The sequence below is a fragment of the Mus musculus genome, chromosome 2 (genome assembly GCF_000001635.26).
Source record: "Mus musculus strain C57BL/6J chromosome 2, GRCm38.p6 C57BL/6J".
NCBI lineage: Eukaryota > Metazoa > Chordata > Mammalia > Rodentia > Muridae > Mus > Mus musculus.
The window spans coordinates 92,777,654-92,798,767 of NC_000068.7; the positions used below are offsets into that span (position 1 = coordinate 92,777,654).

At 45.9% G+C, this 21,114-nt stretch overlaps 1 long non-coding RNA gene across 2 annotated transcripts in view; it reads left to right on the top strand.

The window, feature by feature from the left end:
• The first annotated feature begins 1,768 nt into the window (after nucleotides 1–1,768).
• Gm39880 overlaps nucleotides 1,769–21,114 on the top strand; it is a 69,411-nt gene continuing 50,065 nt past the window's right edge. For both annotated transcript variants that reach the window (XR_866558.3, XR_866556.2), the window contains exon 1: nucleotides 1,769–1,845. This is a non-coding gene — a long non-coding RNA (predicted gene, 39880). The remainder of the gene's footprint in view (nucleotides 1,846–21,114) is intronic.

Sequence of the window (21,114 nt, forward strand, 5' to 3'; positions counted from 1 at the left end):
TTAGAAAGGACTGCTGAATTAAATCATCCTATCTATTTTAGGGCTGATTAACCTCGGAAGGCAGGGACTGGGCTACACTGGGGAAGGGGTTTTGTAAATGTTTCCACATGAGAAGAAACACTATGGATTCCATCCAAATTGATAAAAATCAGATATGTCAAGGGGAGACCCCCCCAAAGATCTTGGCTACAGATACAAATAAAGAAATCAACAAAGCCAACAAGGCAGGTAATTTACGCACTGATTCCTTTATGTGGGAGCAGCTCTGAGACTGTCTGAGACTTAAAATGTCTATACATAGCCAATAAATCTTGTTGGCTACAGATGTCTCATGACTTAGTAATACATGCCATCCTTTCATATTGCATGAATGGAGATTTATATTACAGTTTTGCTATAGAGTCCAAAGCAGCTCAAGAAAGACAGATGTCTTTCCTTTGTTCAAACAAAGAGCAAAGAATCACCTTTAACTGATATGTACACCTTGCACATTCCATAATGTTATTACATAAATGTGTATTACTTGTGAGAGTTTATATGTTTACAGAACAAAAGGACCAGATACCAATGGAATGGAGGCAGCCTTGACAAGGTTCACCCTCCAAGATGCTGAAATGCTGAGACATAGCATCACTCCAGCATCCTGCTTGATCTACCCTCAGACTGCCTCAGTTGCTGTTTCATCAAAACTTCAAAGTAGCTAGCTCACTTCATCCAGCCTTTAAGACTATTCCAATTAGAACTTCATCTAAGCCTGCATTTTTACAGGAGACTGGACAATAAATGTTATAGCTGGATTTCTTAAGACTTGACTATTTTTCCAATTTCCCTTGAGTTCCCAAAAAGAAAAACTATATCCAATATCAGCATGAAGAAATTTTAGGAAAATGACACCCCATCCCCAAAAGGAGGGTGGACGGTTTTTGGCCATTCAGTGGGTTTTGGGTGTTTGGTTTTGCTTAGCAGAATTGGTTGCAAGTTGTTAAATGGTCTTGATCGGGGAGAAAACAAGATTTAGGAGGTTAGACTCAGGAATTTCTCTTTTTCTTTTCTCTATCATTTCTTTCTTATGTAGGAGGGGAATAGTTGAAAAGAAATAAGGGGAATATAGGAATAATAAAGGAATGAAGGAATAAAGGCACTTTACTAAAGAATATTCTATAAGCCAATAATCTTAAATTGGTATGGGTCTTTGTATATTGATATAAAATTGAGGTTATATTTGGATACACTGGTATGGATTTTTATATATTGATACAAGGTTATTTTTGCTACAACATACTGTATATTATGTTTCAATTCTCTTACAAGGTACTGGGCCATTTAAAAATACAATATTTAGCTCTGGTCCTTTTGGAGCTCCCATTACAAATTGTTTAGGATAATTAAGTAATACAAGTTAATAATTAGTCAATCACATTCATGTTTATGTTAGGTTTCTGTAATAAACTAGTCTAGTTGGATGGATAGTAAACAGCTAAAAACAAACAACATTTGCCTATTCAGACATACTTTATATAGGTAGACATCTTCAAAAACCTCAGAGACCTACAGAATATGGTATTTAAATTTTTTTATTAATTTAAGGCTTTTTTTTTTTTTTTTCACAGTGACACATGTCAGCTCCTGGCAGCATCCCCATTCGACTTCAAAGAAGATGATGAGGATCAAAGAATCTCCTTATGGAGTTTGCTTCAAATATGGCAAGCTGCCAATGGGGGTGGGGGGGAGGAGGGGGTGGGAGGCAGGGGGTTAGCCCTTAGTGCTGCAACTGCAGACAGAATGCTGTCCAAGAAGGACAAACAGGATGCAGAGAAGTCTATTGCCAAGCTTTGCAAGAACAAGGTAAGCAAGTCCTTCAAAACTCTGCTTCTCAAAAAAAAAAAAAAAAAAAATCTGTCAGACAAACTGGGCCAGAAGGCTGAAGATGTTGTAGAGACAGTTTTGAGGGGCAGTCTAGGAAGCCAGATTTCTCTATCATTTCTACAGTTTTGGAAGCTGCTTGCCTGCACTTCCTGCACACTCAGGTAATATTTATTTCTTCTCAGGTATTTAAGGTGATTGAAGACTAGACAGTGATGCTCTCACATTAAGCTTAAGTTGTTTAGGATTTAAGATTTAAGAAAATGTTTTTAGGTTTAAGAGGAATTTTTAGGCTAGTAGTGCAAGTTATAATAGAGATTGATTTAGGTACAGAACTTTAAACTCACCAAGATAGAATAGATAATAGAATACTTTCTGCAAAATTGTCAAGTATACATGGACTAGACTTTGTAAATGTAATTCTTACTTGATATTTTCTATAATTATTATTATATATAGTTTATTATTGTAAGAGGAAAATTTTTTTATTAGACTAAAAGGGAGAAATGTAGAGGGAGTCTCTTACATTTGGTTTGAAGCTTCACCTGTAAAAGCTGATTGGTCTGTAGCCGAGGCAGGAAATAGAAGGTGGGAGTTCTGGTAGGAAGTAAGGATTCTGGGACAGAGCCAGGTTTAGGAAGATTTGCTCAGGGAACATGGAGGCCAACAGAAGCATGGGAGCTGAACAGAGGTAACCAGCCACATGGCAGAATATAAAATAGAAAAATTGGATGATTAATCTATGAGCTAGTTGGGAAACAGCCAAATCTTATGGCCAAGTTATTTGTAAATATAATTTGAATCTCAGAGTCATTACTCTGAGAGCTTGGAGATGGGACAACTTTGTAGTCTCTCTCTCTCTCTCATGTTGCCTTTGTCAGGGCAGTTGTCATAGCAACAGAAACAAAGCTAGAATATGCATAAAGTAGGTGATAGGATTGGAATTGGAATATAGGGAGGTCCTACCCTTGACCACCATGGGTCATTTCAAGCCAAGCATGGGCACAGGTGTATGACATCTGAAATTGGCATGCTGGGTGTCAGTTGCTCTTCAAGCCCATGCCAACATGGCAGGGGTGTTACTCACTTCTTGCACCTCTCCCTGTACTTTGATGGATGGCGTCCTGTTTGATACTAGCAGCCCTTCCTGTTTGTCCCCTGCTCATCTGTCCCCAATGGCTGACAGGCAGAATTATCCTGCAGTTTCTCATGACCAGATTCAGGCAGAGAAGGGTAGAGTCTCATCTGTGTGTTCACTGACAGTAACTGAGATGGAGCTCTGTGCCACCAATACGAACAACAAGAAAATTCTATGGCACTTCAAAATATCATTTATGCCTCACACTACTTTAAAATGATGGTTCTTAGTCCACCTCAGTTAATCCTATTATTTAATGCCTTAATAAGGAAGCCCATATTTGCTACATTATTAACTTGTGCTCTTAATATTTTGATACCATTTTAATGTAATTAGTATACTTTATAATCCTCTATATTTTTATTGCATGCAATGAGAAACCTCATTCCCAGAAGGGATCTGGAAGTTTCTTCAGATTGACAAAGGGTTCTGATTGAAGGAATATTTACAAGTGATCCTTTGGGGCAAAGATTTATGATCACATATTGTAATTTCTAGTTGACAGAAGATAAATTTAGGAAGTGAGAAGTCAAGCAAACTGCCCCAGGTCACACAATGTGAAACCAACATATAAGGAGCCATATTGTTGCTAAGGAGACACATTGTTGCTAAGGAGCCACATTGTCAGATATTATCATTAAGTCTCCACACCTCAGAGGAATAGGTTCCTGTTTCCTAAGCCTAATGTATCCTAAAAACTACGTTTTTCAACTTTTGCTGAGCTCGTGACTGTAGTGTATGCTCACTCCTTTGCCTTGCTAAACTCCTGAACCTGTGATACATGGTTGCCCTTTTGCTTTACACAAATGTGTCTTCCCAGACACCTTGATGATGCCCCTTCCACGTGATGTATTCTTGCCCTTACCTAGCACACAGGTAGCCTTGAGCTCTGAGTCTCGCACTCTTCTCGGCAGGTGCTACCATCACACTTGTCTAACCCTCAGGCAGTCCTGAGCCCTGAGTCCCCCCACTCCTCTGGCCAGGTGCTAACAGCCAATTATCTCGGCAGCTGTTTTCCATCAACCCTAACCCTTTCCCATAAAAAGGGACCTCAAAAGCCAGTGAGTGACCAGTGACTGGGAGAAGACACCAGCCGGCCAATTCTGCATAAAGCTTGCTTTAATCAGTCATGGGAATGGGTTTTCCCCCAACTCACATTTAACATTTGGAGGCTTCAGGAAGAGAATAGCCATTCCACTCAAATTACGAAGCTGGACTCTTCTTTCCAGGACCCCGGTAAGCCACCCCAGGGTGTGTGCACTTTGGGATCTGGGAGAGATGCTTCTGCTCTGCCAACTTCTGAAATGAATGACTTGAAAGGAAAACAGCAAGCTTTGTATTTTATTATTTATTTTTCTGGAAGCCTTGTTTTGGTATGTCATAGAAACCTTTGGTGTTTTAGACTTCTGTGTCATTTGTCTGCCTGGTTTCTAGCTCTGGGTGATTCCAATCTGGAAATGGGGAGGGTATAACAAGGTCTATGTACAAGAGGTCTAGCAACAAGGAAAGAAGACTAAAGATTTAAGCCCAAGAAGCTAGATGAGAGCTGGCCCTCTTGACCAGCACACTGGGCTGGGCCTTCCTGATCCTCTATATACTGCCAGCCCTTCTTCCATCTGATAGCTTCCTTGTAGAATGAAATTGATGCTTTGACACTCTGCCTCCCTAGTGCCATGAGACCTGAGACTGACTTTATTTATCTCTGGATTCGTATGATCCCTGAAAGGGTTCAAATAAAAGTTTTGAGTGCACATGTCTGGTAACGCATAAATGCCTCACACATGAGAGTGCAAAGACCCTTTCTTTTCTGATACAATTTCATTGCTTTAAAGAGGGTAGAAAGGCCTTGAGCCAAAGAGTCCACCCGTGCCCTATTAACACCATTAACATGGGACCCTGTGCATAGGGCCTTCTGTTTTTATGGCACCTTTGATGTGCCCCGGAATTTTTATGTCCCTTTGATTTAAATTGTAAGTGTAAATGTGTCAGGATGGGAACAGGACTCGGCTCTTGTGTCTTAGAGACAGAAATGGAAGCACTGTGGTGAGGGGGGAGGCTTTGGAGCCCACTTCCTTCACTTGTTGACTGCTCTGACCACGAGAGTGGCTGTGTGACAAATGCAAGGACTCAGACAATGTGGATAGTTCAAACGTGCCCTGGTGCAGAACAAGGCCACGGGATGGTGGGTGCCATCTGGGATGAGTGCAAGGAGAACATGGTGGTGGTACCTTAAGGATGATGGGGTTGAGACCAGTGGGTTCTGGGTCCATCTTGGCTGCATGCCCAGGCCAGGTCACTGCCTTCTGGAACCTTCAGTTCTTGAGTGACAAAATGAGAGACAGGGAAGGGGTCTGCTAGCATGACTCAGGATACCTTCCCTGAAAGTCTACAAGTCCGTGTCCTGTCCTGTGTGTGTCCATCCTGGATGTCATGTTCCTCCCTCCCCCTCAAGCCTCACAATCAGTATGGGGACAGCCACACATAGTGAAGAAACTCAAGCCAGCACCAGGTTTGCAGTTTCTGGGTTAAAACTTCCAGAGTCTGACCTCAGAGTTTATGATTCTTCTGACACATTTTAACACAGTAAAACTTTGGGGAAAAAAGGTTTCCACATGACAATTATCAGAGCGAAGCTTTAGCCATAGCTACATAGAAACTCCCTAGCAAGTAGCAAAGCACCTGTGTCCTTTACATTGAGTTCTACTGACTGATAAGCAGAGCTCAGAGCAAGGGCCAAAGGAGGAGTTGTAATTATCCTGAGGATAGATTCTATTGGTGGAGGATGCAAAGCACACGGGACCTCTTTCGTAAGTATGGTTCTATCCACTGAGAGACAAAGCTCAGGATAACAGCCTACACAATGTTCAGGATGTTGAGGGATTGAGGAAAGTTAGCTCCATAGAACAGCAAAAAGATCACCGGCTTGTCAGACAGCATTCACTCCAGCCTTCCGGGTGACCGCTGTCAATCATTTCCTTCCCTTGAAGAAAATAGGCTGAAATGTTTGACAGGGCTTTCTTTGAGCTGAGCCTTCTACATCTGTGCCCAGTGGATCTTGAAAGCATCATGGCTGCTCCTGTCAGGCATGGTACAGTCTTTGAACAGAGTCTTGCTCTCAGGCAGAGTTTGATCCTTCATTTCTCTACTTACTTCTACCAAGCAGGTCAGAATCTCCCTTACTGCACACACCCAGGTCCTCCATCTTCCCTCTACTGTGCCTGACAATTCTTTTCTTTCTACACTTTGATTCTTACAGGAAGGATCCTTGTATCTGCCCCGGTGGATAAGACTGATTGATTGCACAAGGCCTCTTCTATTAGTGGGGTTATTTACAACGGAGCCACATATTGCAGGGTCAGACAGCTGTTTACACACACGGGGGGCGGGGGGGCGTGTAATACACACACATACAGATGCCCATACATTAACACACACATTTGCACTCTCACACACTTATACACATATACAATACTCTCACACATATACCCTCATACATACACTTTCACCCATGCACACACATGCACACATACCTACTCCCTTGTAGGGAGCAGTAGATCTGTGGCAGAGGTGGTGTGGTTATGAGTGACCATGGCAATGGCAGTGAAAACCTATTGAGCAGCTCTTCTTTCCCCAAGTGACTTTCCAAGTAGAAAATTGTCTTATTACCAAAAAAGGGGAATTTTAAAAGAGGCTAACATGGAATTTAATGACTGTGGAGCAATAACATTCCTCGTATCAAATTAAAATGCTAAAGCTGCCACAGGAAGCAAGTGCTTTAGGAGCCGCCAAGATTTCATGTTATTACTGGTGGCTTGACTGGCCTACATATTCTGTGTCCTGCATTCAAATTGGAAATCAGCTCCATCAGAATGAGACCCTAGGTGCACTGGGAGCACACCCCAGCCACGGAAATCCCGAGAGCCAGAGAGGCTTCCTTAAGACAAAGGTGGAAGACAGCTCATGCTTCCTGCAAGCTGCAGAATAGGGGCGGGTGTGTGCCCTGGGGTTTGACTGGCTCGTCCTACAAGCTGTGTGGCTTCAAGACAGTTGCTCTGTTTCTCTGAGCCTCCATCGCTCCACACCTGTTAGTCTGGGTAGAGGATAGTTGCAAAGAGATGTTAAAGTGACCCAGGCTAAAGATTTGGAAGCTCCTTGTAGACTGCTGAGACTGACAGTTCCTTTGGCTAGTTTCCTCCCAGTTCCCAGCCCTCCCTGATAGTGAAGCCTGGCAAATAATCTATAGTATTTAATATCAATAATTTATTATGCTCTTCCTGAGGGCCAGGCATCCTCTCATTCACTATCCAAGGCAATATTATTCACCCCATTTTATAGTCTAGGAAAAGAGGCTTGAGTTGCCCAAAGCCAAAGCACCAGGGCCAGGAGATGGCAGGGATTTAATCCCAGAGCCTTCTGACGTGCAAGCATTTCCTCTGATGCTTCCAGAGCAAGCCAGAGCTGCAGCTTCAAACTGCATAACTCTCCTCAAGGGGAGGGCCTCACTCCCAGCCCTTCCTCAGCCTAGCACGAGGCTCTCCTGGTGTTCTATCTAGATAACCATTTAGAAACCTGTGTGTGGAATGGATGCTTCCTCTCTCTCTCTCTTTTTTTTCTTTTTTAGATTTTTTTAATTAGGTATTTTCTTCAATTACATTTCAAATGCTATCACAAAAGTCCCCCCATGCCCTCCCCCCTACTCCCTTCCCCCCTCCCACTTCTTGGCCCTGGCGGTCCCCTGTACTGAAGCATATAAAGTTTGCAAGACCAAGGGGCCTCTCTTCCCAATGATGGCCGACTAGGCCATCTTCTGCTACATATGCAGCTAGAGACACGAGCTCTGGGGAGGGGGGGGGTGGGTACTGGTTAGTTCATATTGTTGTTCCTCCTATAGGGTTGCAGACCCCTTTAGCTCCTTGGGTACTTTCTCTAGCTCCTCCATTTGGGGCTCTGTGTTCCATCCAATAGCTGACTGTGAGCATCCACTTCTGTGTTTGCCAGGCACCGGCATAGCCTCACAAGAGACAGCTATATTAGGGTCCTTTCAGCAAAATCTTGCTGGTGTATGCAATGGTGTCAGCGTTTGGAGGCTGATTATGGGATGGATCTCCGGGTGTGGCAGTCTCTAGATGGTCCAGAATGGATGCTTTCTTAAATTTAGTTCTGGAAACATCTCTTTAGAAGCCCTAATATTCACAAACAAGCAAGCCTGACCACCAAAGAACAGAATGGACAAGATGGACCACATCTAGGTGTGTATGCATGCGGGTGTGTGTGTGTGTGTGTGTGTATTGCTATCAATCTTAGCAAGTCAATCCCAGCTTTAAAAAAATGTTAAACTTCTGGTGAGGAGGTAGTTATTTCTGCGTCTCATAGTGTGGTTTTGAAATATCTTCTCAGAGAGAAAGCTAAGCAAAGAAATAGAGATCTATTAAATGTGCAAGACAGAAGAAAAAGAGGCATCCATGAAAGCCCTCTGAAACACTGTCAAAGGCTTGCCAGGTCACTGAGGGCTGGCCCAACACTGCCAATTAGAGCAAATGAGAAACAGCCCTCAGTCTCAGAAGTGAAGATGGAGAGCAGCATTTAACCTGTCTCCTAGCAGAAAACATGGCTCTTAATGCTTCATGTAATTTAATATTTCAAATTATGACTGTAAGTGTCCGAGCCTCCTGTTGAACAATAGAACATGGCAATAAAACTCTCGGTGGGACTTTGGTGAGCATGGTCACAGGAATAATGGCTGTGGAGTCAGAGTTGACCTGGCAAGCAAAGCGGGCTTCACCCTCATTCCCACGATTCAGTCCTAGGTTCCAAACACCATCCTCTCGTGGCAGAAATCATTGCTTTGTGCTCAGGGGCCGTTGGAAGATGAGATACACTGGTGTGAGTAGTGAGTGTCCTGGTTATGCCAGGAGACTTATTTAAAGTATGGTTTTCCAGGTTGAGGAGATGGCTCAGTCAAGTGCTTGCCTTGCAACCATGATGCCGGGAATCCCATCCCTACAACCACATAAACAAACAAACAAACAAACAAACAGGATGTGGTGATATGGGTTTGTCATGGACACTGGAACAAATGAATCCCTGGGGCTTACTAGCCAGCCAGCCTACATGGCAAGTTCCAGGCCAGCAGGAAACCCTGCCTCAAAACACAAGGAGGATGGCACCTGAGGAACAACAGCCAAAGTTGTCCTCTGAACTACACATGCACACACTACATCCTTACACACACACACACACACACACACACACACACACACCCTACATACATTAAGCTCTATGTAGTGACTAATCTTGATTACAACTGGAATTAACTAAAAACTGAACGCCCCTGGACATATCTGTAAGGGATTTTGCTTGATTGGCTCATTTGAGGTTGGAAGACCCACCTTAAATCTGGGCTACACTTTATGGTGGAAACCTATTTAAATGACATGGAAGAAGGAAGTATTTGCTTTTTGCCTGCTTGCTTGCCTTTCTTGCCACTGGAAAGTTCATCTATCCTACTGCTGAGTGATAGATGAACTATCCCTGCTTCTTCAAGATTCCAACATATACCAAAGACCAAGGGAGACATCTAGTCTTGTGAACTGAACATCTATCAGATTCTTGGTCTTTCCATCAGGAAACACCATTGTTGGGCTAGCTGGACCACACAGAGCCTGTAATACACTATTAAATCCTTTTCTGATGGCTACAGATTCATTCTATCATCCCTCTAGAGAACACTTGGACACTGTGGTCCTCACTCCTGGGGCACTTTGAAAACACTGTGTGCCAGAAGATCTGGTGACAGTCTTTGAAAAGCTCTCCCCTTGATTTTTTTAGCACCCAGGGTTGAGAAAAGTGCTTGAAATCATGGCCCTCGCAAGGCAAAGGCGGTGTGCATCTGGAACATGGCAGGCCTTGGTTATACTGGAATGAAAGGCACAGACCCTGTCTAGATGATGGGAGGAGGGGACACGCAAATGGAGATGCAGATCCAGGAAGCCAAACAGAATCAGCAGGTAGTGAGCATCCCCCAGGAGACTCTGGCATAAAGCTAGGACCTAGGACCTGGGACTGAGCTACACACTATCTCGAAGAAACATTGTCTTATTGTCTGGGAAGGGATGCAGTAAAGAAACCACTACAATGAACCCATTATTAAGGGGAACGTTTTTTATTGTGAATAAGAGCGGGGGAGGTGGGGACGGGGAGGTGTCCAGAGACACCTGGACGAGTCTAGAGTAGAAAGCAGACATGGCCAACAGATTGGACACGGCCATGGCTGTCTTTGAGAGAAGAGAAAGACTGTGAGAGAACATGGCAGGGGAGAGTGGTGCAGATAGTGAGGGAGCAAGAATAGAACTGAACAGAGGGAGAGAGAATATCAAGAGTAGCTAGATTATAAGAAGGAGGAGTAGCTGGGGAGAGAAGCCCAGGAAGCGAGCATGGACTTTGAAATGTACTTCTGAGCAGGAGGCTCAGGCTGAGGGAGCCTGGAGGCCAGCATGCACTTTGATATGCTGATAGGCGCCACATGTAGCCATATGTCCCTTCTGTCAGAGGTAAGGAAAATGATTCCTTTTTGGCAGATGGGAACCAACTTCACAAGTTCCTGAGGAATGCTGGCTTTTACGAAATAAACAGAAATCCTCCTGTAGCCCAGCTTGAGCTCATTTCTGGACATATGGACTGCCTTTTGGAGTTTGAGGAACTGGAATTTCCTTTGGACCCAATACTGATGATTCGTTTTTCAAAGGTGCCCCCAAGCTAACTAAGGCCCAGCAAAAATGACCAGCAATCTCTCGACCCCTGCCAGTGCTTGCTCATCTAGATATCTCTCATTCCCAAATTCTGCTAAGCTTCACCTGCAAAAGCCAGAAGTCAGCACAGAAAATTAGTGACAGCCAAGGTTTTCTGCAAGATCTCTCATCAGATAGCCTTAAGAACGAGCAGAATTAAATGGTAGAGAGAAGCCACATGGTGATTTGTTGAGAACAAAGCAAACACAAGAAAAGAGAAAGACCAGACGTACCTGACGTGGAAGACTGCACCCTTGATTGCTCAGGGCTGCGGGAAGAGGGTCCTGCATTAATTAGTGCCATAGAGTCCTCTGTACCCATGCGTGTACCCAGAGCCCCATACGCGACACCTGACTTTGCAGGACTGTAAAATAAACTGCCTCACTGGTGCCCCTTTGGACCCCCCAGGGCTCTTCTCATAAAGCGAAGGTGCTCTAATCACAAACTGAGGGCCTCGGCTTCTTACACATCCAGTAGGTGAGACCTAGGTATGTATATATAAAAGATGCAGTTGTCACGGGAGCATGTGGAGTCGTACAGACAGGTGAGTGGGCTCACTTGTCACCACACACTTGCTGCACCATGTTCCTTAATACTCCATCTCTCCACACCTGCCAGATTTGTGAATCTGCCAGTGTCCTCGGCCCCATGCTGTGTTTGCTTCAGGGCTTTGCCTGGCCAAGTGTCCTTGGGACTGCCCTTCTGTCCTCTGCCTGGGGCTCTAAAACTGTGGTTGCTTTTCTCTGTTCGAATTATTTTTCTAGAATATATGTTTGTTTGTTTGCTTGCTTGCTTTTCTTTCTCTCCCCACCCCCACCCACCTACCCACCCAGGGTCTCCTCTGTAGCCATGGTTGCCCTGGAACTCACTCTGTAGATCAGGCTGACTTCCAGGACTCATAAAGATCTGCCTTCTAAGTGCTGGTATTAAAGGTAGGATTGAGATTTTTGCCTTCCAACAGGACCTCTTTGTGCAGCAGCCCCTGCATCACCTGTGGTGCATTCTGGGCCTCTTTCTTCTACGGGCACCCCCCACTCTAGTCCTACCTCCATGGACGAGACCTGGGGATGAAGCTATGGCTTTTTGTCACCAGGACATCCCAGAGAAAGGGTGTTAGACAACCCATGCGGTCGGTCTCACTGTCACCTCCACCTTACAAGAGAGGAAACTGGAGCAAGAACAGGTCAGGCCACTTGCTTGACACCAAATCGTCAGTAAAAGAGCTGGGACCCCAACCTGGAAGTGGGCACCAGGGTTCAGATTCTTATCCACCATCTTCCTTTGTTTTCTTTGGCTCTGAGCCAAGAGCAGGTAATTTGTAATGAAGAGAAGTTCATTTGGCTTGAGTTCTGGAGGCAGAGACCTCTGAAAACCTGTCACTAGCATCCACTTCACCCCTGATGAGGAACTTCTTGTTAAAGTGTAGCCCCGAAGAGGGCAACACAGGGGCAGGCAGAGCAAGCACAACTCTTCTTATAAGGCCACCAATGTCATCATGGGGTTCCACCCTTGTGACCTTGGACATTTCCTAATCCCTTCTGACCTTGTGATGAGGTGGCTTAACATGATTCTTTCTCCTCTTCCATGATGTGTGTAGGTGCACAGGTATGCACCGAGGTGTAAACATGGAGGTCAGAGGTCAACCTTGGGAACTGTCCACTTGGCTTTTTGCACACCTGCCTAGACCTCACCCACTGGCTAGGCTGACACGCCAGTGAGCCCCTGAGCCACCTGTCTTTGCCTCCAGAGTACAAATTACAGGTGTGTGCCACCACCTCCAGCTTTATGTGGGTCCTGGGGATCGAACTCAGGTCGTCATGCATGCATGGCAAGTCCTTTACTGCCTGGCAATCTCTCCAGCTCAGCTCTGCTTTGTAATAGATGACTAAATTTAAGCACAGGGAGGCCTCTGGCTAGCGCCAAGCTAGGGTGACAAACCATTACCATCAATGGTCACCCTCTAAATAGTGTTCTTCCAGGCTTTAGGGGTTCGGGAGAGAGGTTTCGTGGAAGAGGCAGGAGCTCTCTGCTTCTGTTCCTCTCACCCACACTGACTACAAAGCAGAACTCCATGTTTTCTAGAAGGCTGACTAGACTGTTAGAAGTGTGGGTGAGGCAGCAAACAGTCACACATGGGGGAATTTTTTTGCTTTTATTACACATTAGGGGTGCAATTTGTTCCTGTTAGGTATGCACTGGGCTGCCTCATAAGATTCACTTGAAGAACCAGATGAACAGCTTAAAAACAGCTGAAAAGGAGGGCAACAGACAAAGACAAATCTGAGCTTCATCAGGCTGGGCCCTGTCACAGGTGGGGCTGTGCTGTCACAGGTCGGGCTGTGCTGCCCAGACACAGGTGGGGCTGTGCTGTCACAAGTGGACTGTGTTGTCACAAGTGAGGCTCTGCTGTCCTGTCACAAGTGGGGCTGTCCTGTCCTGACACAGGTAGGGCTGTGCTGTCCTGACACAGGTGGGACTGTGTTGTCTCAAGTGAGGTTGTCCTGTCCTATCACAAGTGGACTGTGTTGTCATAAGTGAGGCTGTGCTGTCCTGTCACAGGTGGGGCTGTGCTGTCACATGTGGCTCTGTGCTGTCCTGTCACAGGTGGGACTGTGCTGCCCTGGGCACAATGAAAGGTTGAAAAAAAGGAGTTGAAAAGCAAGGATGAAGCCAAGCTGGGCAGGAAACAATGCCTCTCTTGAATTTGAACTTATGAGTTTTGGATGTTAAAAAATAGGTGATAGGATCTGGGGGCAAGAGTGACTCAGCCCAGTCTGTAAAGAGACTGCACACCTCAATTTGGTTTTCAGAATCCACGTTGTTGTTTAGAAACAAACAAGCAAACAAACAGAATCAGATATGGGAACTCACACTGGCAATCCTAGCGCTGGGAAGTGGAGAGAGATGGATCCCTTCGCCCTCCTGGCCAGCTAGCCCAGCATACATGTTGGCTTCTAGGCCAGTGAGACCCTGTCTCAATAAACCAAGGTGGATGGCACCTGAGAAATAGTGCTCTAGGTTGATTCTAGCTTCCCCATGCACGCACTCACTGTTCACCTGCACCCACACTCATTGTACTGGCTGGTTTTGTGTGTCAACTTGACACCAGCTGGAGTTATCACAGAGAAAGGAGCCTCCCTTGAGGAAATGCCTCCATGAAATCCAGCTGTAAGGCATTTTCTCAATTAGTGATCAAGGGTAGGAGGGCCCATTGTGGGTGGTGCCATCCCAGGGTTGGTAGTCTTTGGTTCTATACAAAAGCAAGCTGAGCAAGCCAGGGGAAGCAAGCCAGTAAGTAACATCCCTCCATGGTTTCTGCCTCAGCTCCTGCTTCCTGACCTGCTTGAGTTCCAGTCCTGCATCCTTTGGTGATGAACAGCAGTATGGAAATGTAAGCTGAATAAACCCTTTCCTCCCCAACCTGCTCCTTGGTCATGATGTTTTGTGCAAGAATAGAAACCCTAACTGAGACACTCATGAACAGGAACACACACAAACATGAAATTCTCTCTTTCACACTGACAAGATTTGAAAGAAAATTAAAATTCAAGGTCCATGACTCATGCGGCTTGCTAGTTAGGAGGGCTTTTTGGGCCTAGAACAAAGAACAAAGGCTGTTGCTGTTAAGTCATCCCAGGAACCAACTAGCCATAAAGATAGAGAAGACATACAAGAATGTCTGGACTGGCCCAGCGCCTCCCTATCTCCTGCCCTTCTGACATGGGTTAAATGTTAACCAGATGCTCTTCTGTTACCTCGATCTGCACGTACAGTTTGCTGATGTTTAAACTGTCCAATTGTGTGAAGCTGCACCAACTCTTCCCCTACCCCACTCTTTTCCTATATAAACCCCTAACTTTTGAGCCTCGTGGTTGACACCTCTGTCTCCTGCATGAGATACGTGTCGGCCCGGAGCCCCATCATTAAACTACCTCGTGTGTTTGCATCAAGACGGTCTCTCATGATTCTTTGAGTGCGAGTTATCTCATGACTCAGGTGGGGGTATCCCCATGGAGGTCTTTCAGATTCAAGTGGCCACCGGCCAGAACAAAGTCACAGTCAAGTCTGTGGCAGTCCTCCTGTCTTAGTCAGGGTTTCTATTTCTGCACAAACATCATGACCAAGAAGCAGTTGGGGAGGAAAGAGTTTATTCAGCTTACATTTTCCACATTGCTGTTAATCACCAAAGGATGTCAGGACTGGAACTCAAGCAGGTCAGAAAGCAGGAGCTGAAGCAAAAGCCATGGAGGGATGTTCTTTACTGGCTTGCTTCCCCTGGCTTGCTCAGCCTGCTCTTTTCTAGAACCAAGACTACCAGCCCAGAGATGGTCCCACCCACAAGGGGCCTTTCCCCCTTGATCACTAATTGAGAAAATGCCTTACAGCTGGATCTCATGGAGGCATTTCCTCAACTGAAGCTCCTTTCTCTGTGATAACTCCAGCTGTGTCAAGTTGACACAAAACTAGCCAGGACAATTGTACCCCTAGTCAACTTGACACACAAACACATCACTAATAAGCCTCAACCCTTACATTCTTATTTACCCCCAAGGACTAAATAACTTTAAACGTCCCACAGTCTTTACATATTCTTAAATTTTCAATCTCTTTAAAATATCCATCTCTTTTTTTTTCCATTTTTTATTAGGTATTTAGCTCATTTACATTTCCAATGCTATACCAAAAGTCCCCCATATCCACCCACCCCCACTCCCCTGGCCACCCACTCCCCCTTTTTGGCCCTGGTGTTCCCCTGTACTGGGGCATATAAAGTTTGCAAGTCCAATGGGCCTCTCTTTCCAGTGATGGCCGACTAGGCCATCTTTTGATATATATGCAGCTAGAGTCAAGAGCTCCGGGGTACTGGTTAGTTCATAATGTTGTTCCACCTATAGGGTTGCAGATCCCTTTAGCTCCTTGGCTACTTTCTCTAGCTCCTCCATTGGGAGCCCTATGATCCATCCATTAGCTGACTGTGAGCATCCACTTCTGTGTTTGCTAGGCCCCGGTATCCATCTCTTTTAAAATGCAAAGTCTTTTTACAATTAAAAGTCTCTTAACTGTGGGCTCCACTAAAATAGTTTCTTCCTTCAAGAGGGAAAATATCAGGGCACAGTCACAATCAAAAGCAAAAAATCAATCTCCAACCATCCAATGTCTGGGATCCAACTCATGATCTTCTGGGCTCCTCTAAGGGCTTGGGTCACTTCTCCAGCCATGCCCTTTGTAGCACACGTGTCGTCCTCTAGACTCCAGATGCCTGTACTCCACTGCTGCTGCTCTTGGTGGTCATCTCTTGGTACTGGCATCTCCAAAACACTGCATGACCCCTTCAGTCCTGGGCTGTCAATTGCAACTGAGGCTATACCTTCACCAATGGCCTTCCATGGCCTCTTACAGTGCTGAGCCTCAGCTGCTCTGCGTGACCCCTTCATGCCTTCAAAACCAGTACCACCTGGGTGACCCTTACACATTACCAAGTCCTGCTGCAGCAGGAGTACAACCTTGGCTATCTCTGGAACACAGCCTCTTTGTGCTTTCAGAAAACACTTTCCAGAAGTAGTTCTGGTATCTTGTTAATCACAGCTGATTCTTCATCCCCAGCTAACCAGAACCACAGAATAATCAAACTCCAAAATAGCAATGGCCCTGAAATTTCACAAGCCAGGACTCCATTTTTCTGCACTGTTCTCAACATTATCTTCCAAGCTCCTACACAACATCTCACAGAGTTCTTAACAGCAAATGGATCTTCTAGCCCAACGTTCCAAAGTCCACAGTCCTTCCCAAAACATGGTCAGGTTGTCACAGGAATACCCCACTATGCTGGTACCAATTTGTCTTAGTCAGGGTTTCTATTCCTGCACAAACATCATGACCAAGAAGCAAGTTAGGAAGGAAAGGGTTTATTGGGCTTACACTTCCATACTGCTGTTCATCACCAAGGAAGTCAGGACTGGAACTCAAGCAGGTCAGAACGCAGGAGCTGATGCAGAAGCCATGGAGGGATGTTCTTTACTGGCTTGCTTCCCCTGACTTGCTCAGCCTGCTCTTTTCTAAAACCAAGACTGCCAGCCCAGAGATGGTCTCACCCACAAGGGGCCTTTCCCCCTTGATCACTAATTGAGAAAATGCCTTACAGTTGGATCTCATGGAGGCATTTCCTCAACTGAAACTCCTTTCTCTGTGATAACTCCAGCTGTGTCAAGTTGACACAAAACTAGCCAGTACACCTCCCACCTGCAATAGGTCAGTTGGGCCAACAGGTTGACCTCCACCCAAGTGGGAGTATGAGGCAGAAGACAGGTACCAAGTACACCTCACATCAGAGGCGGGGCCCACAGACATTGGTGGACAAGGTGTTCCCCTCATGCGACAGAGCATGCAGGTCCCAGGGACATACTGAGATAGCCATGCACACTGTTCAGCAGAAGCTTCGGGAAAGTCTTCTTCACATCTGCAGCACTAAAGCAGTAACTTCCTGTTGGCATCCAGACACGGTGTCCTCAAGGGAACACATCGTCCTGGATGTTCATGGGCAGCCCTGCTACCTCTGTGCCTTTACTTGTAAAGAGTCAGTGTGAAGATGCTAATGAGTTTGGCTGATGAATGGCAGTGGACCAAGGCTCAAGGACTAAGGCCATGGATACCCCTGAGACTTGGACATGCAACAGGTGACGTCAGCAGTTGCCCCTCCACTCACTGAGCACTTGGTGTGTGTGTGTGTGTGTGTGTGTACTGAGCACTCTGCCCATGTTACTGACTTGTGGGTACAGCCCAGTGTAAGAGGAACACTGCAGAGCTCCACTCAATAGGTGAGAAGACTAAATAAAGTCTAGAGAGGTTGTCCAGACAGTGAGCAGCAGAGGGGAGTCTTGAACCCAAGTCAGCTGCCAAAGACTTTAACTTTGAACAAGCTCCACTTTCATACCCGGTGTATATGGGGATATGGGAGCCACCCATCAAGCCTGTATGCCTGACTCCTGCCTTAGTTTCTTTATGCCATATATTCTGGGGACAAGGGGTGGGTGGAATATCACCCCCAAACAAGCAACAACTATTTTTGTTTGTAGGTAGTAAAGCATCATCCTTTCATGGATTAAAGGATGCATGTGATGTTCAAAGATCCGGGTCCTGTCGATGATAGTAAACGCTCGTGAGGATAGCCGAGTATAGTGGTAAACACCTGGAATCTCAGCCCTCAAGAGGCTGAGGCAGGAGGATCACTGGGAGCTTGAGACCAGCCTGGGCTTTAGACTAATATTTATGGGGGTACAGAAACAAGTGTCTGACACACATGGTATGGTGGTACATACAAACCAGTACGAATCGTCCCCTTGAGAAGGTGTGCTTGTCAGCTTCATTGTGCCTGGCCCCAGCTCCACCTCGCTTGTAATCCTAGCAGGCTCCATACTGACCCCAACACTGGCACCCGCATCCCTGGAGTCTCCTTGTTGCACCATCCCCCAAAGTGGCCTGATGGGACTTGTTATCGGTTAAACAGGTATGAGCTTAGCTCAGCCCAAATGAGACTTGAACACTTTGAGGCTCTGTGGTTGATTCTCCCAACACAGTGTAAAAAGTAATTGTCAATTAACGAACCCATCAGTCGAGGAGGGAGAAAGATCAATATCGTGGACCAATCCTGAGTGTTGTGATGCAGGTTAGGATTCCAGCAGCCGAAGCCTTCCAAACAGGTACACGGAGTAATTGGCTTCTCCCAAGTGACCTGTCCTGCAGACTTCACAACTCTCCAATTAACATGTTCCATTGACAGGCACACAATTATTTGGGTTCACTATAGCCCTGTCAGTGTTTGTTCAATCAGAACTTGCAAGCCCACGGAAAGTGCACAGAATAGCAAATGCAGGTGGCTCTCAGAGGCCAAGCAGCAAAGGGGCTTAAAAGGAGCCTTACAGTCGGACTTCTCTTTCAGTTCTGATGCCTGCCCAGCATCCTTGATCGGCTGGAACTATCCCAAGCTCAGCTGGGAAATGGCAAGGAGGGCTACATATGGCTTGGCTGGCATCTGCTTATACAGTTGATGGGGAGGAGAGGACAGCTTGCTCCCTGTCCCACTTGAACTTGACACTGAGCCTCTGTTAATGGGAATGTTGCCTCTTCTTCCTGGATCTGACAATTTGTCTCCCCATCCTCAGGGACCCTTCCCAGGCAAGGCCCCAGCTTTGCCTGCTTCACCTATGGTATCCTGCCTTGTTTCCTCCTTCATGTGCACACCCATAGTCCTCCCATTGAGAATGAGTCTTTATAGACAAGCATCACTTGTCTCAATGCATCTCAAGGATACAAGATGCTTAGATAATGGTGCTTGGGCCAATGTGCAACAGAGGCTGCAGAAAAGGGTAGTGAGGAAATAGAAATAGATTGAGGTATCTTACATTGGCTTTCATTTGTGAAGAAACACCATGACTTAGGCAAGTCTTATAAAGGAAAGCATTTTATTAGGGCTGGCTTACAGTTCCAGAGTCTATCATCATGGTGGGAAGCATGTCAGCATGCAGGCAGATGTGATACTGGGGAAGGAGCTGAGAGTTCTACATCTTGGTCATAAGGCAGCCCGGAGAAGGTTCTGATTCCACACTGGGCAGAGCTTGAGCATAGGAAACCTGAAAACCTGCCTATTCAGTGATGCACTTCTTCCAACAAAGCCACACCTACTCTAATAAGGCCACACCCCTAAAAGTGTCACTCCCTATGGCCAGGCATTGAAATACATGAATCTACGGAGGTCAAACCTATTCAAACTACCACACAAGAGTGGCAGATCAGCCAGGCAGTGGAGGCACACACCTTTAATCCCAGCACTTGTGAGGCAGAGGCAGGTGGATTTCCGAGTTTGAGGCCAGCCTGGTCTACAGAGTGAATTCCAGGACAGCCAGGGCTATACAGAGAAACCCTGTCTCAAAACAAGCAAACAAACAAAAACCAACCAACCAAACAGAAAGAAAAAAGAAAAAAGGAGTGGAGGATCAAGGAGGGGAGGATGTAGATGGTTAGGAATGTTGCAGTAGGCTGAGTAAGGGAGAGGGTAGCCAGAGCAGGAGGGCAGCCTTGCTGACCAGCTGAGTGGTACACAGACTGTTGCAGTTGAGAGATAGAAAGGCAAGTCAACACCTGAAAGGCCGTGTAGTGTGGTTGTGGTGTGGGCTCTGGACTAGGTGTTTGACAGAATCCTAGCAGGGATGGTTCCAGGCTATGGATTATAGGAAAATGATTCTCTCTGCACCTCTGGTTTCTTTCTTCTCTAAATAATAACAGAATTTTCCTTAGACTTTACTTGTTAGGACTAAATTGCACCTGTGAAATACCTTAAGCAGTGACTGTGGTGGAGGGCTAAATAAGCACCAACTGCTAAGTTCCGTGTTATTGCCACCATTGCTAGTAATAAACAGAGAAGTGGGGTAGACGCATTTGTATAAAGTGAGGTAGATGGACAGATAAATAATCATTTGATGGGGGTAAAGTAGGTGGAAGAGTTAATGCATACATAAGTAACTGGATGGGGGATGGATCGGTGGGTGGGTGGGTGGGTGGATGGATGGATGGATGGATGGATGGATCAGTGGGTTAGTGAGTGGATGGATGGGTGGGTGGGTGGGTGGATGGATGGATGGATGGATGGATGGATGGATGGATGGATCAGTGGGTCAGTGGGTGGATGGATGGATCAGTGGGTGGGTGGGTGGATGGATCGATGGGTGGGTGGTTGGATGATGGATAGGTGAATGGGTGAGTGGTTGGATGGTTGGATGCATGGATAGATATACAAATGAATGCATGAGCATGTGGACAGTGAATTAAGTGCACAAATGGATAGACGACTTTATAGGGGGCTAGGTAGGGTGGGTGGGTTAATGCATACATAGATGACTAGGTGGATAGATGAGTGAATGGCAGAGGAATAAACATTGTAAGGAGGCATGGGTAGAGGAGAAAATGCTTTGTTCCAAGTATTTTGCAAGAAGCTATTTATGAATCACCTCTCCCATCCACTTCCAAGGCATCAGAGATACCCAGCCTACTCATCCACCTTGCCAAGACATATAGATGTTTCATTGTTCTCAGTTTGACTCCCTTTTTGATCTGTGTCTGGTGCAGTACTTGACAGCCCACTGTCAAGGACACTGTGAGGGTCCTTCAGGACTCAACAAGCTGGTCACTCAGTCCTGCCATCACTACAGAGCCGTGTCTCACAGCTGGGACTCAGCTTTTCCCTGTGCACCAGAATTGGACAGGAGTCTGAACTTGGGCTTCCTATGTTCCTCGTGAAGGAGAGGCCTCAGCTCTCCTCAATGGCTCCTGATC